The sequence below is a fragment of the Trachinotus anak genome, unplaced genomic scaffold (assembly GCF_046630095.1).
Source record: "Trachinotus anak isolate AG129_WGS33_773 ecotype Australia unplaced genomic scaffold, CSIRO_AGI_Tana_v1 ptg000010l, whole genome shotgun sequence".
Taxonomy (NCBI): Eukaryota; Metazoa; Chordata; class Actinopteri; order Carangiformes; family Carangidae; genus Trachinotus; species Trachinotus anak.
Window position 1 is genome coordinate 10281037 of NW_027273861.1, and position 17784 is coordinate 10298820.

The 17784-nt window shown below is 40.6% G+C and overlaps 1 protein-coding gene across 5 annotated transcripts in view; it reads right to left on the reverse strand.

Moving 5' to 3' along the window:
- The window catches only part of ncanb (neurocan b), a 188225-nt gene that overhangs the window by 168873 nt on the left and 1568 nt on the right, over positions 1 to 17784 (reverse strand). For all 5 annotated transcript variants that reach the window (XM_071487450.1, XM_071487448.1, XM_071487453.1 and 2 more), the window contains exon 2: positions 14153 to 14232. The gene's annotated coding sequence lies outside the window, so the exon portion shown is untranslated. The remainder of the gene's footprint in view (positions 1 to 14152; positions 14233 to 17784) is intronic.

Consider the following 17784-nt stretch of genomic DNA (forward strand, 5'->3'; position numbering starts at 1 on the left):
TCTCACATGCAGGGCCCTCTCCTCACACTGTGTTTCACCTCATTTTAGTGTTGTATATTCATCAGGAGAGAGGCCTGGTGTGAGGTGTTTGTCAGGGTGAATTTAAATGAGGGAAAGAATATGTTGTGTTTATATCACTATTTAAGTCCTGATGCTTTTATCTGCCCCTGTACTTAAATACAAAATTGAGGCCTTAAACAGCTTAAATACCATGACTGACCGACAACTGGAAAATATATTTAAAGTTCCATGTTTTAAAGTATGTAAAAATTCTCTGCTATGATTAATATTTTGTTTAACATGGTTTTCCTACATAAAAAGTGAAAAAAAAAAACTGGGGCTGGAAGCACATATCTACTCTTACTTTCTCATTGAGAAATCTGGATCAGGCCTTATGCCCCGCCCATCACCACCACTACTTGTGCTCAGTTGACACGTGAAAGAGCAAAGTGTATCAGGATGGTTAGCGGAGGAAACATCGGAGAGACTCAGCCACATGTTTGACACAGACAGACACAGACAGAAGATTGTGGGGAGTTTGTTGTGCACCAAAATTAGCAACTAGAAGATGTATCAGAACAGGACGTGTAGTTATTTGTTCATGTTGTTTGTTAGCTTGTAACTGGCAGTGGCTGACACAGTGTTAGTGGCTGTGCTAAAGGAAACACTCACTCACTGTGTTAACAATTTCAGTGATCTGTCAAAGAGCAGTGTATATCCAGACAGTTAGCAGAGGAAACCTCAGAGAGACTCAGCCACATATTTAAGCCTCAGTCAGACCCAGACTCAGATGAGGAGCCTAGGATTGGTTCTGTAGGTTATATGACGTATGAAACCCTGACTCTCTGAATCCATTCTTATGAGACTCTCATTGGTTCACTGCAGTTCCAAGGTAGAAATACACAGTCATGGGGTTGATAGTTTATTGCGCTCATGAGATGTCATATAAAAATCATCATCTGGACATGTTAAGAGGGTTAAAAAAATGGTTTTCATTGGAGGTGGTCTTGCAAATAGCCTGTGTTTCACATCCACAATTCATATAATAAAATCTGTCAATTTACAGGTCACTCACTCCAGTGGCACCCGGAGCCACAAGGCTGTACACACTATGCATACATTTTCTTTTAAATGATTTTGTTTGTTTATTTAGCTAAATGAGGGAATCCATTACCTGCTTAATACCGACTTTTGCAAACACTTTTTGACATTTCAAAATGCAGATTCACACACTTTCATGTGCTTATAACCCAAAAATATTAAGGTAAAAAAAAATGCAGTGTACTACTGATTTACAATTACTATTGGAGAGGAAAGCAGGTGAAAAGCAGCAAAGGGCCTCGGGTCAGACTCGAACCCAGACCGCTGTGGTAAAATATAAGCCTTTAACACCTGCACTCTACCAGGTGAGCCTTCAGTCCACCACACTATATGTTTACTTTTATGTATAAAAAGGCAACAACACATGTATTTTCTCACCGCACACAGAGCTGGTCAGTCTACTGCTCACTGAAAAACTTCTCCATTCCACTTGTAGGCTAGAACTAGTTTGGTTTTACTTGACATTACATTAATCACAGCACGGGATACGGGATAAATTGATTCAATACAGGATGCAGCATTTTATCTTCAAATATAATTATAATATAAATTATATGGGGCGGGCCGCAACCCGAGTAGGAAACCCTAAAGGTAGGCCACAAGCAGATAGGCGGTTCTTGTTTGTACTATGAAATATAATCCTGCTGGCGCCATTTTTAGCATTACAAGAGAAAAGTCCTTTAGATGCAGAGTATCAATAATAATAAGATTTTTTTAAAGACTGTGTTAACAGGATGAGGGCATGATGAGAAAAAAGAGAAAGTGCATATCAAGCGAACAGGACAGAACCCCTTTAGGGCAAGAGGTCATTTACTTTAACAAAATATGTTTCTATTAATAGACAAATTGGCTGTTAGGTGCTTCTTTATGCAATCCAGCTTGTTAGAGCTGATACAAAAAGCAAATGCAGCTCATTAGAGTAGCTGTGCTTGCTAACATTATCATGCATATACACACACTGGCAGCAAGTCTATAGACAAGTTGCCAGAAGTCCATTAGTCTTGCACAACCAGAGTAACAGTTTTTTTTTTTTTATTGGCACGGGAAAACTCGTCTGTAGCTGCAGCCATGCAGTGCCATTACTTTGTGTCTTATTTATTATTAAAAGAGTTGGTGAAGCAGCTGATTGGGACCGCTGAAAACCAGCTGCTTGAAATTGCCATTACACAGCAGCAATGCAATGTAGTCCTTGGCAGACTGTTGCTGTTCTACACATGTAGGTTCAGAGAGGAGGAAGGAAGAATGACTTGAAAGCCATGATGACTGTCACACACACACACACACACACACACACACACACACACACACACACAAAGGTCTTACACACAGACAAAAATAGATATATACATAAAAGTCTGTTCAAGGCACTGCTATAAAAAAAATACTGTCAGTGTTTCCTGAAGTATGATCTGATTCTAAAAAAAAATATGTGGAAGCTGAAAAAATTATTTAAGCAGTTTCCTCTGACTGTTTTATTTGTGGTGGAAAAAGCCATGGAGGGTGTTGTGCCTGAGCCACAGCTTTTGTGGCTGTAGACACCGCCACACACAGCAGTTTTACAGCAGTTTGCCATACAGGAGGCTGCTGCTAGGTTAAAATAGCATGTGTCCTGTGTTCTTGGACATAACAGAGAGTAATTAAACGTGTTAGCAATCCTCCATATGAATGACTGTACTCACCGCAGAGGCTCATGCATCATTATCTGACTTCAAAACAAAAAACACATTTAAGACCTAATTGAGTTTAAATTTGTAATTGGCTCCACAGCTGGAGGATATTAAACAAGTTGATTCTTTGAACAAAGACTTTCCAATGGGGCGAGAGAGAATGTAGGCATACAACATCACCATACATCAGTTTGAGTTATAGAAGTTAGTATACAAAGTGCTGCGCAGAGTTCACTGGCTGAGTTCGAGCTGAGTACAGTAAGAGACCAGAGGTTGATTGTGTCCATCTATCATCAGCTGACCCTTTGACAATGATTTGTTGAACTAATTGTGAGCAGTGATGATGCTCTTTGAGCGCACAAACTCCCTCTCTCCTCTTCTCTCTCTGTCCTCATATCATGTTACCTCTGCCTGATGTATTTATTTTATTTATTCAACTGCACGTTGTTGGCCTGCATTTGAAATTATGAATGAAGTCTCTTTCGGGATGCCCTCTTGTACGCCATGGACTGCTCTGTTTGAAGCTGGCAGAGGAAGACAATTAAGGATGTATTAAACTAGGTTCCTCTGGTCTTTTCTGTTCTCTCACTCTATAACTGTTGCTCATTATTCTCTCTCTAGCACACACACACACACACACTGTGCAAACACTGTGCAAACACCACCAACATGGCAGCATTCAGATCAATTCAATACAACTGCTAAAATAGTGTCTGGCATCATAATATGGAAGTTCTGATATGTGTTTAAGTTGTCTACACGCATTTGGCTCCTGTCAAAATATACAGTATATGCATTTCTGAATGAGTCTGCAAGCTGACACAGAGTAACAGGAGCCGTGTCACAACTAATGTTTGCTTGGAAACACAACTACTGATCTCAACAGCTTGATATGCATGCATCTGAGCTCCAGAAGAAACACTGCAGCGCATACACCCACCACTTCAAACTGCATATATACATCCATGATCAAACAAATGACTGAAGCTCAAGTGCTTTAATACATCACATTTCTAACATGCATCTACAGTAGTGCTATGCCCTTGGAGTTTCTGGGAATCTCATGACTGCACAGTGTGGTACTTTATTTTCTTGCTGTATGACCACATTCACAATAGCATAAGCATTAATATTGACCATGCAAAATGTCAGATGGTTTTACTTAATTAACTAAAGAGAAGCTTTCCAGCTAGCAAGTTGGTGAGTTTGTTAACACAATACTTCATTACCCTCAAGCTAGGTTATGTATGCTAACTTACACTTACTATCTTATATGTGATTATAGCATATTTCCAGTCACATAGATAGGTTTTTAGTAATATAATTAAAACTTGGTTTAGTTTACGTGGTGTGGGGCTATGGGGTTTTGGCAGTGTGCACTGCTAACTATCCAGATTGTCATTTCTGCTATGACCGCTGCATGGCGCCATAGTGAGCAAGTTTCAAATCCTACACAAAGCGGCTTCAAAGGAGCTGTTTGTAAGTTTTGCTGTTACTAAATAGCCAATGTTAGAATCGACAGCTGGTTACTTACCAGTCTTGCAACGAAACTACAAGCTTCTTCATCAGGGCGGACTGGATGCTACAGTGACTCAGTGTTGAAAATTAGCATGGTTAGCATGCTAACCTCAGTGGATGAAAAGAAGTGTTAGAAATAGAAGCAAAACAATAGGTTTGCTTTCCAGCACTGGAGACCGCTCTCGGTGAGTAAAGACATGAATTTTGATGCTGAACTCACAACTTTTGTTCTACACTGGTAAGTAAACAGCTTTTAATGCTAACGATGGCGGTGTCGCAATTATATACAAATTAACTAAAAAACAAAAAAACCTGAACAAAATTTTAAGATCTGCCCATTGTTATATGTCTGTCTTTAATATTGCAGCTACTTTTTGTACTGAGCATAATCTTCAATAAAAATGTTTTATTCATCAAGCACTATTTTAAAATTCCAAATAAGTTTTGTGCATGCTGAATGGTTCGAGACACAATCACAGTACATCTAAGGATCTATTATTCTTCCCACCACAACTCACAGCTGTACCATATGAATGTGTACTTTACGGAGGGGAGAAACAAATAGAGAAATGAGCAACAAAGAAGGTCTTGAATTGGCTTTCCTGCGCTCTCCTTAACCCCTGCTGCTATAGAAACAGCCCTGCCGCCCACCAAATCTCATAACTGGTGGGAGAATCAATAACAAAAAATGTGTACGGTGCTGTGAAAGATTGTTTCTTTGAATGACGTCAGGGTTAATTAACTTTATAAATGAACTGCACCCTCTGGACTAGTGCTGGAAAGATGAGTTGATTCATTGATTAGTGAATTAGCAGAAAATAACTAGCCAACAATTCCTTTGTCAATTGTCAAGCATTCGCTGGTTATAGCTTCTTAAATGGGAGAATTTTATACCGATATCTGTTATATCATTGCAAGCTGATTATCTTTGGGTATTTCACTGGTGATTGGACAAGACAAGACATTTGAAGACGTCTCTCTGGGCTCTGAGATGGGTATTTTACATATTATTTCACCATTTCATAGTCTAAATTATTAATTTGTTAAATAATAAACAAAGTAGTCAATAGTGGAAATGGCTGTTAGTGTAGTGGATAAGAAATTTGAAACAATAGAGAATATGCAGTCAGAATGTAAGGAGTAGAAATAGGTAGCACAGGTTTTGGCTGGGTTGATTGTGCTGCGATCTATTGGTAATGCCTTAGGGTTCCAGTAGGGGGAACCGCGCTCCTTCTTCCTTACTCAATACAGACGAGTGAAGGCGAGAGGAGCGTGTTGATTTTCTTCGTTCATCTCCCCTCACCATTTCCCTTGTTTAAGGTAATTACCGTACACAAGGCACTATAAACTTAGCGACACAGGTTGCTCTTGGTTGTTGCTTTGTCATGACTGTTCATTGTGAGAGAAAGAGCTGAATTTTGGACTTTTACATTGTTAGAGTTTCAGGCGAACTCCGTCGCTGTGTAAGCTAGCTGCTGCTATTGTCTCATCATACTGCCAGACATTTCTTCTGCCATTGTTTGCATTTGAGTTTGTCATTGAGAGGGAGTTTCTGTACAGTACTTAAAACATGATTTCAAAACTGTAAGAAATCAGTTGATGTGTCAGCTAAAATACACAAGTTAAAGAATACATTTATTTCATGTTATCATTCATATTGTGCACTGGTTGAAATATAATTTACATCAGTTAGCAAAAAAAAGAGAAGAATAACTTATTGTCGAAACTGCGGTCCTGAGATTGAGTGTATTCATACAGAGAAAAATCTGTGAATTCGGTTGTCGAGTGTTTGGGGCGTACTACGTGAGTGCAAGACGCTCTTAGCAGGCAGTCGCTAATTTGACTCCCGACCGGCCCGACTCTTTCCTGCATGTCATTCCCCTCTCTCTACCCCCTTTCCTGTCAGTCTCCACTGTTCTATAATAAAGGCACAAAAGCCCAAAAAAATAATTAAAAAAAAAAAGTAGGTGTCATAATAAAAGCCCACCAATGTGCATGTCAATGTTGCTTTTGCATCAAACCTCATTCTTCATTACAATCCTGTTTTCTGCGATGCCAGTGGTTAAGTTCAAGCTCTTTATTTTCTATCACAGAAAATAATAGTACCTTCAAGGTTTGTAACACTAAACACCCCTACGGGTGTTGGTGTGCTGTTAACTAACACAAGGACATGAGGAAGTCTGTATTATTTTATTTATATGTTGAAATATATAATTATCCTGCAAATGAATTACCTTGGGTTAACCTTTGAGCAAGATGCTTAGCTGTGCTATTGATGCTAACAGTTATTAAACCAGCATGCACCAAACACCCCACACACACCCCACCTCTTTGCCCTATTTTGGAGTCGTTGGGAGTTAGGCAGAGTCAGGTACTGCCAAGATGGCAACGGCAGAGCAACTCACTCTGAGCTTCCAAACTGCTCTTCAGAAACCTATGGGTGACGTCTCGGAGGCTACGTCCATATATAAATACATATATAAACAGGTGGCATTTTAAATCAACCTATGTGCTAGGACACCAGGGTACAGACTGGAATGAACAGGTCTTAAATGAGATCTGTTCTATGTCTCAGTTAAGTGAGCTCCATGCAGGTTACAGGCCCTCGTAAGGAATTTACAGGTTGTACATGAGCAGCGGGAAATGGCCTGTAGATGAGGTGATGTGGAGATAAGGTACATGAAGCAAAAGTACAAAAGAAAAGTGCCATTACTTTCCTCTAAGCTCCCATTATTTGAAAACGTTCATTGAACATCAACATAATAAAATGACTGCAGTTAGGCAGTTAATGATTTTATGGCATTTTTGGTGCTCAAGTATAGTGTGAGAGACACAGCAAAGATATGAGACAGGTGGAAATGACAGGGAACTTGTTTTGTGCTCTTCCCAGACTATGTACATGTTATGCACTTCAGCTCTTCCTGCACGACAGGAGTTTTACTGTTACCATCATTTCGGTTTAAACCCTCTGTGTTGCAGCAAGTCCATTCATGTGTTGGTGAGCTTTTAATATTAAAACACATTCATAAATGTGCTTCTCTCTGAACTATAGCACAAAGCTCAGTCACTGGAGAGATCAATCTGCAAATCCAATTTCTCTTTATAATCTTATTGAGTATAACAAAGAACATGGAGTGCTGGAGTTCAGCATCCATCTGTAATGTCTTCACCTGTCTGCGGTTCAAACATATACTTCACTACTTCCTCTAGATGTGAACTACATTAAGTTATTCTTCTTTTTTTTTTATCAGTTTACCCACCATCCCCGTACACCATCTGGTAAATGGGCCGTGGATGGCAAATATAGCAGTTTATTTTCATTTTACTGAGTTGGGAACTTATTTCTACAGATAGAGAGAAAATCATATTTCACCAGCAGATCTCAGTCCAGCTTGACATTGATGTATTACTTTGGTCTCAAGCATTCCCATTCACTCCCCAAGTAATTGCATTTAGATTCCAGCACCTGCATACTGGAAGAAAAATCTGAAATGTAAACAAACCAGAAATACAATTATCCAGTTTTGAAAATGCGCTCGAGGGGGCTCATTTAGATAATATTGTCTGAGACAATAACATGTTTGATAGCAGGAGAGTGACAGAGAGCTCATGTTGGCACAGATCATTCATCATGAGCTCTGCTCAAGAAGAATATTCACAGAAAATCCAGACTTAAGTCTCATACATGAAAGAACATACTGCAGATCTGTTCCTCTATCCCTCGGTTCTCCAACCTTTTTTCCTCTGAGAGCTACTTTGACAAAGTCGAGAGCCACTTATGTCTTATATCACTAGTTACATTTATTCACATATCGTATCACAATGCTTAAATTGATCTCCAAACCACGCCAGCTGAATAAGCAAATTTTTGTGTAACCAGTTCTCAAATCTCAACATTGAAATCTCTTCTCTATCTTAACATCTCATCAGTGGCAATTTTTCATTGTTATCATTCAGTCACACACACACACACACAGTCATGATACACATAATTTTAGATTCACTGTGACTTATACTTTCCAAGGATACAATTGTATCTGATGTCTATTGCAAATAAAGGTCCATAAATTAGCTTAGAAAAAATAATTTCCTGTAATGTTAGCATGCTAACACACTTAACTAAGATGGTGAACATAGTAAACATTATATCTGGTTACTATCAATGATTCTCATTGTGAGCATTTAGCTTAAAGCATGGTGCGCCTCAGTACAGCCTCACAGAGTTTTAAAAATGGTTTTAAAATGGAAATAATCTGGGGCACCCTGGTTGCATTGGTGCTGACCATTAACCGCAATATCCGTGGTTAAAATCCAGACAGGACTTTTGTTGCATGTCTGTCCCCATGTCTCTCTCCCTTCATTGCACATCAAATAAAACATTCAAGAGTCATGCAAAACCAGTAAATGTTGGCGAGAGGCAGTGTAAGGCAGTATAATTAGTACAAATAATTTGTAAATGTGTTTGTATATAAAAAGAATAAGATAGACGCTATTTGCACCCAGGTGTCTGTAGCCAACAGTGCTATTTGCACCTGGGATGGATAACCAATGTTCTAGGCTCTCCTGGACCACTTCAATGAGTCACATGGAAGAAGTTCTCATGTTGTCTTTCTAACACATGGATTATGTTGTGAAAGAGTATTTTAATCCAAACCATGATCTTTTCCTAAACCTAACCAAGTTCTTTTGTTGCCTAGACCTAACCAAAATGCAACTGAAATCTTAATAAAAAAAACAAAAAACAAGATAATTCAACTGAGTCTGAAAATAAGTAAATATAAACTTTTGATAATACACACCTGGGGGAAAGTCATGCACTTGACCATTCATCCACCACAATTTCCTCCCTATGTCGACTTTGTGGGTCTTTGTATTATCTCACTCGACTTCCTATAAAGCCTTCCTGCTACAGTGTTTAATAAGATGAGAGCAGAGTATGGCACATATTAAAAGGCACTATCCAACAATTTGTGCCATCCTGTATGTAGTTTTTTAAAAGTCCAAAAACACAAGGTGTCTAGGGAGCCCTTTGGAGTTCCATACAGGTGTAAATAGCTAAATACCTGACTATTTTCATCTGGGTGCAAATAGTCAAGCAGTTAAAATAAATACCAGAGTTTCACTACATATTGATATGAACAGGACCTCACACACAAGAAGAATAAAATTCTAAAACACAGAGTTTGAAAGTGGCATTGGGCCTTGAAGACATACATTTGTCATCTGAAGCGAGCATAATGATACCAAAGATTTTTACTCTAACTGCATCTGTGTGTTGTGGAAGCAGGCCATTTTTGTGGTAAACAAATAAATACACACATGCATATTTATGAATACTGGAAAACAAAATGTGTGCATTGACTGACGCCATAAAGTGACTGTCTGAACGAATTGTCCCGTCAGTTCTACACCACAAAATGTATTATTCCCTCAAGAATATTCTTCTCAGTACTATCACAAAACCCATTTGTATCTGCTTATTCTGTGAATGAGGTGTACATTAGTTGGATCACAGAGTAAACAGCAGAATAAACTCTCTGTTCTCCCATGCAATGAGTGACGGCAGTGAAATCCAATTTAACAAACTGACCTGTCTTTACAAATAAAGATGCAAAGCCTTTAATGTGACATCTCATAGCCATATTAGTTTTATGTTTCATGCTTATCTGTCACTGTTTGGCAGGGAGAAAGTACTTTACAAGATACCACAACTAATATAAAAGCTCTTACTGAGTGCAAAAACTTAAATTAACTTCGGACAGTTGTACAGGGCCATGCAATTAACTGAATGGAGCAGTCTGTGCCTTCCTGCCATCACTGCACTAATGTGAGCCTCACTGCATCAGTAAACTAGGTTAGTTGTGCTACCTGTGCAATACAGTGTGATTAAATCTCTGACCATATGTTCTACAGGAGGACCTGAGATAGATGGATCTCTCAACCACTTCTCCTGAAGGATAAGTCATTTGCTTTTGACTCAGTAGTCAATTAGGCTTAACCAAGGACAGTAGCAGATCTCTGCCGACTGCCTGACCTGATCATAAATAATGTCTCAAGAGTTCTCCTAGTCAGCTCTGATATAGATATAGGAGCTGGGTGTTTGCTTTAGGAGACTTCGGGATACACTTTTTGTTACAGAACAGTGCAGGTGCTTTATTATTTTAAATGTGATCATTTCGTTTTTATTGTAGAAAGATGGCTGTGTTTTTTCCAGCCTTACCTGTATCATATTTGGTATCATAAAAATAAGCAATGAGACTGCACAGATGCAATTTTTGCAAATGAAAATGAATACATTCTGCCTGTTCACTTGCACATGGTCCAGTCTTTTTTATTATAGCCTTTATGATGGACATCTCCCAAGCAGTTGCATAATATGCAATGCTCTTCCTATTTAAAATATGCTTTTATTGTGAACATGTTCAAACAGAAGCACTCTCCTCAGCAAGCTTGAACATTAAAAGACCTGACAGAGACAGAGAGAGAGGGAGAGGGAGGGAGAGGGATATATAGAGAGAGGGAGGTGGGAGGAGGGGACAGGAGGGAGCTGTTGAGTGTCTGCTGATGAGCTAACTCAATTTCAGGGAACACAATGGAGCCAAAGGCTGATTTCCAAAAGGCAAATTGTCATTCTGAGCAGTATGGCACCTGTCTGGTGAGTTCATCTCCTGTGTGGTGGGTGTAGTAGGGGGAGGAGGCCGTGACAAGAGGAAAGGGCCACATTATGTTGGGCCCCTGCGATGGGAGGGAATTGAAAGTGAAACTGTTTGAATTGCGTTTGAAATGCATTGAAATGAAAATAGGGCAGACTCTCATGGCTGCCACTGGAATCCATTCAGACAGGCACTCAACTGGTTTTGACCAGACTGACTGGGTGAACAGGCGGGGATCGAGTGAATCGACCCAGACAATGATGCGGTTGCCTCGGTGACGGACCAAGGACCCCAAACCCCAGTATTACTGCCGCCAGTCCCTGCACTCTCAAACCCAATCATCCCCAACCCCCTTCACAAGAGAAACACACACACACACACCTATACATACACCCATCCTCCACCTCCATTATTTCTCCATCTTTCAGACTGTGGGTTTACTATCAGCTGCGGGTCCCCCTCTTCATGCAGGTCTCCAATTACAAAGCTGTCTGCACAGATTAAAGAGGCAGCCCATCTGACAGCAGCTAAACACCTCATACACACACACACACACACACACACACACACACTGTACTGTGCAAGTAAACACAACATCTAAACCCATCAACCCCTAGACATCTGCACATGTACATCCCCTGACTGCTCCGCTCTGTAGCATAACAACTTACCTGACACTCTCAATGACACACACACACACACACACACACACACATCTATCAGCCCAGCACACTTGACCCTAACGACTGTGTACACACACCTACACACAAAAACCCCCAGCACACAGCAGGTGTGTGCCGCTGCTGTCTGCCACATCCTGGACAAAACAACAAGCCATAATGAGAATGAGAGCTCCTAATTGAAGGTGCCATCTTTTTTAATTGTTGTAGAAACAATTTGCCAAGGTTAAACTAGATAGCCCGACCTGTTCAGGTGTCTGTACAATCACAGCTGCCTGAAAGCTTTTCCGGCTCATGTCCCTGACCTCGCTCTGTGGCAAGTGCTCTGATGCTAAGAAACAGCCTCAAGAAGGAAGACTAATTTTCCTTCTATTGCAGCCTTTTTATGTCCCCATCATTCACTCACCTGCCTCTTTCATCACCTACTTTGTCTGTGAATAACTGCCTTGTACTTCAAAAAACTATTTTTATTGAGTTGATGCATCATCTTCTTTTTTAAATTAATTTTTTAAAAATCTTTTTAACATGTTGATATTTTGCTCACCTCAGTGTGTGAGCTTATTATACCCTCTATGCCTGGATGGTTATGTGTGTGTACATTTTACAAACAGACCAGATTTTTGTGGTCCACTGATTGAGTAATTTGCCCTGCATCTATGGAACTGTAATTTATTTACCCAAAGGAAGATGTCTAAACCAAAAAGTCATATTAAAGCTGCATTATTAGATTTTTTTGGACTGTTGGAGGCAGCAGCACAAACACCATATCAACATATTATCACCTTGTAAAACTGTTATGACTAACATGTGAGTAAAAAGATGAATATTTACAGATTCAGCTGTCACAGAGGAATGTGTATTTGGACTTGTGTTTCTGGATATCTGGCGAATGTTTTGCATTATGTCAGTATTTCAACCACAGCCATCCAGCGTATACTGCTGCTAAAAACACCCGACTTCAGGGTTTTTGCAGTGGCCAACGTAAGGGGGGAGTCGACCAATTATCGGCCTGGCCGATTACTGGGGAGCAATATAGGCATTTTGCCGATTATTGGTGTCAGTGTTTTATTTTGACGATCACCAATATTATTACGTAATTACAAAGTGCGCTACTGTGGCTCCACTGCAATCTCTTCCTCTGTGACATTTGCTCTCAAGCCGCTGCTTCATTTAATGTCCCACCCACAACAATCTCTGATTGACTAGATTTCACACGAGTAATAGCCAATCAACACTGAACACTCACACGACACTCACACACGAGCACAGGGTGAAGCCCCAAGGAGGGGAAGAGGAGAGAGGAGCGTGGGCTGTTGCTGTGGATCAAAGGTAAAGCAGCTGATGTTTCCCAAGTTAAAACATTACAGTCCTCCACACTGAAGTTGCAAAACACCACGTAGCTGCTGTGAGCTACTACCATAATGAAAAGCCTTCCTGGTTTCCCAGTTAGACAGCTGAAAATGTCTGAATAATGAACCTTGCTGCGGTGATAACGTGAGCCTGCAGTGTTACCTGTAATGACCAAGTGTAAAAAGCGTTATGTAGCGGCGACAGCTAATGCTGCAACAGGGACTTATCTGAGCTTCCACGCTGCTTATCTTAATTAGTTACATTACAGTACTTACATTACTCATCACATGTTATATGTGACGTTAGTTGACAACATTGTGGAGTCTCTTACTGCTAATTTGAACGTCCATATAAATAACTAGAGAAAAAAGACTAAAAGGCTGTGCCCTTATGTTTTGCACTCAGCTCATAAGTGGGCAGTTCCAGAATTGGAGGACAGTTTACGCATCAACATTTATTCATTCTCTATTATGTAATTAAGTAAAAGGTATTAATGGTATTAAACCATCTATTAATTTGATTTGTCCAGCTCAGGCATAGAATATTTTTTTAATTCATATTTATTGATAAACATTAAAGGCATTTAAACAAAGTTTTGTGTTTGAGTTTGTAAAATTCAAAATTTTGACAGAGATTTTCATTTTTATCGGTTCATTAACTAGTAATAATCTGTATCGATATCGAAAAACCAATATCAGTCAACCCCTAGTCAACACGGCAACAGCCTTCACCCTGTTACTGTGATGGTGTGAGCCTCCATTTCTCCATTTATCACTCTCTCCCTCTCTCTCCCTCTCTCAGTTTCCATTCAGTGACATCCTCTTTGAACTGTCGCATCCACAAAGCAGAATCTTGGGAAAATCGTTTCAGGCAGAAATTGAGTGAATTATTAAAAGCATATGCTGAATGACATTGCTTGGATGTGTTCATTTTGCATTATCACAATAGGTATAAGCAGAGCCTGTTCTGTTGAGCCTCTCTGGATTATAGTCACATCAAATCCCTATGAGATGCAGCAGGTAAATAAAGTTCAGCACTTCTGCTTCACCTGAAACCGGGTATTTAGGAGATCAAATACCGTGGTCCCATCGCAGCCTTCACTGATCCAGTCTGAGAAGGAAAACAATAACCAACAAACGGTCCTGAGTGACCTCTGACGACGTAGTGCGTTGCCTCTTCTTACCTTGGGAGAACAGGGAGGAGTAGGAGGGTCTGTGAAGTGCCACTTTGATGCCTGGCTGCTCATGTTCACAAGGTGTGTTGCTGTGAATAAAGGAGACAAAGAGATTAAGAGAATGGGAGGTGAGGTCATGCATGCACGTGGAATACAGAGTATGAGGATTAGTTCTCTTCCTCGTATAGACAGCTAGGAAAATATCTCCATGTCTGTCGTCATCGCTGTGCAGCTGGTGTGTAACTGCAAAATCTAATATCCACTTTTAAAAGCAACAGAATGTCACAGCTTTTCTAATCCAACTCGTTTCTCTTCTATTGTTCTCTTCTCTGACTACAACCTGAACATAAGCGTTCAAGTGAAAACCATGTGGTCTCCTGCTATTCCTCACAACAAATCCCCGTGACCTCGCCACAGAATGATACGCTCTTGCTTTTCTTCACACTGCGGCGTCCTGTGGGCGGCTTCTTGTTCTCATGTTATTACTACAGACCCATTTCCTGGCTCAGATATCAGTGGCCCGGCATGCGGCTGTGGTAGTGAAGCTGCAGGCTGAGAGGGGTGAGTGAGGCATGTCCTGTGGGCCTCTAACCACATCATGAGCAAGGAGCGATTCTGACTGCTGGAGCATGAAGTAGAAGCAGTCCAGAAATCCTGCCCATCGCAGCGTTGCACAGTCGGGTTCGCAAAGCTTTGGGGGGACAAAAGCTTTGCACTTCTTACATGCTGTGTTTAGTATGGTAGCAGACATACACCTGCATTATCCCAGCCTCGGTCCTGTCTGGGTAAACAAGTTCTGAATAATTTTAATCAATATTTGAAACCCGTGGTCTTTGTTTGCTTATCACCTTGAGGTTGCTCGTGTCCACAAATAGAAAATTACAGCGCATTTCTCTCTATAATTCTGCTCGCAAAGTGTGTCCAACCTCTTGGACACGACACTAAGTAATCCCAGAGTTCCATTATGCCCCAGTCATCCATCAATCTCTTAGCAATTTAAAGCTGTGAGCGCATGCATGTCCACCTTTACGCCGCCTGAAATCATAACAGAAGACAGAGAAGAGAGTGAGCTCACCCAATGTTCACACAAACACAGCCACAGACAGCGAATCAAGTCCAACGCTCCCTCATTGTGAGTGAATAAATTACAAGTGATTGTGCTATGTAATGAAGGCAGTGGAGCATATTGTGCAAATGCTCTGCTTTTTAATGATTTAATTAGAGTACCTCACTCAAACTGGAGCAGAAAATTTCAACACGGAGATGAACGAGGAGCCCTGCCAGACAACGGCACCGCGGCTCAAGATCCCGTGTTAATTGCTGCAGCAGTCGACAGATGTGCCTCACGTTTGTGCCCATTCCCTGCTTTATTAAAATTAGTTAGGCCCAAAAGAATGCCAAATGTTGTCCTCCTAAACTGAATGATTTACGACCACTAATCGGCATTGTGTTATTCTAATTTCCGACATAGTCTACCTAGTTTACGAAGGATGCTTTCTGTCAGTTTTAGGTGCCTGGTCAAGTCAAGTCAAGTTAATTCTTATTCATATAAATCTCCAAATCACAACAGAAGTTATCTCAAGGCACTTTTCATATAGAGCAGGTCTAGACTGTACTCTTTATAGCATTATTTACAGAGATCCAACAATTTCCACCATGGACACAATGACAAAGAAAAACTTCCTTTCAAGAAGCAGAAACCTCAACAAGAGCCAGGCTCAGGGTGGGCGGCCACCTGCCTCGACCTTGTGTTGAATCATTAACCACAGCCGTAAGGTCCTACTGGTTTATACCCAAAATGACAAACTGAACAGGTGCCAGATCTATTTTGTTCAGCCTCAACAGACACAACCAGTCTGACTGCACCTACTATTTTCAATCACCCCAGAAACTTTCAGCTTTCCAGATGGACTTCTCCTTAATCAAACCAAACTACTACAAAAGTTCAGTAAGGTCAGAGAGTCAGTGCAGTCAGTCTGATGTGTAGACCAGCTCGATGTGCCGTAGTGCTGCCCCAGCCCGAATGCTGTGTCCCTCAGCTGACAGCAGCTCAAGCATTAATCACCCGACTCATTAAGACAATCTGCACAAGTGCCCACAGCTCATAAACTGTGGAATAGACCATAGTGACTGTTTTACCCCCTGAAGCATCTGCTTATTTACCTCTCAATACAGTCAACCTACCCATACACACATTTCAGATGACATGGGACAACGACTGTTTATCTCTACCACCTTCATTCATATTCTACCTTAAAATTTCTTACCCACAAATCCTTCAAAATTATGTCTGCTCCCCATGCTGGTAAAACACCCCTGCTGGGCCGGTTAGGAAAACATTAAATTAACTCTAAATTTCTGTCAGTTTGCCTTTACTATTGAATCACCCAAATGATGAACATTGTTTTTCTTCAGGGATCGTGAGCAATGAAAGAAAATCTTAATTTTCAATAACCTTGGTGACATCTGAATTGCATTGAAACCGCAAACAAGGGAAATAAATGGAAGAAATTGAGTTTTTGATTATAACTAAACTAAATGACTTAAACTGAACCACGAGTGGCCCTGATTCTGCTGTCAGAGCTAGATAAGACTGCTCGAGGAAAAGTGCGGACAGTGTCAATGCTTGTCCTTTCCAGTGAGTACAAACAAGAAAATGCAGAAGACTCTGTCAGTGCTGACCCGCGGAAGTTCACGCACAAGAAGACAGCTCACACAATAATACACTCCAAGATCCCACCTTGAATAGACAGGCTTTTGTAATAATTGTCACGGCTCCAGCATCCAGGCACAGTGGGCATACTTTTCACTGAAACAATATTTAATGGTCACATTACGACAGTGAAAAGATTTTCGGCCCCATAATCTCCCAAGGCTGCATTAAAGGGAAACTATGAAAACAATCTATTGCCAAGATCACTAATGGGAAAAATGTGAAAGTATTTCAACAACTGAATACTATCAGGTTTGGTTGATAATTAATGAATAGCCATCATGGGGTGGAAGAAGGCAGATAAAGACTTTCAATCCAATTTTTTTTCTTCTTCTTTTCTAAAATCTGTGTCCAAGTCCACAAATAGAAAAAGCCATTCTGTCAGAGGGTTCGCTGGAGAGGAGTCAGCCTTTTACATACTGGGATCTGATAGCCTGTAGGTTATGTGTGCAGCCCAAGTTACCATGGTGATAGGCACAACGTGAAAAGTGAGTCACTGCAGTGAGACCCAAAAGCCAGCTGGGGTTAAGCCTAAAGTTAGTTTGCTAACCACTAATCCTGCCTCATGGGACATAACACAGAAACAGAGGTGACAAACTCAGAGAGCAACGGCAGCTGCTGTGGTGAAAGAGTGACAAAGATGGCTGAGGGAACATGAGGATTTAAGCTGTATCAGTGACAGCGGTGAAGATAATCCTCTAACAAGCTCAGTGAGCAAGAAAGACCAGAAATGTTTCACTGCGGGAAAAGTTGACCATAGGATGTAGGAACGGAGGCGTAAACAAACTCTGCTTTTCCACAAGACAACGCAACTTATCAGAGATAAGTAATCAAAACAAGAATAAAGGTCCCGCTTTTTAGGCCACGTTGACGCAGTCATAAACCCAAGTTAAACCCAACACCTCGACATTCTGGGAGAGCATTTTTA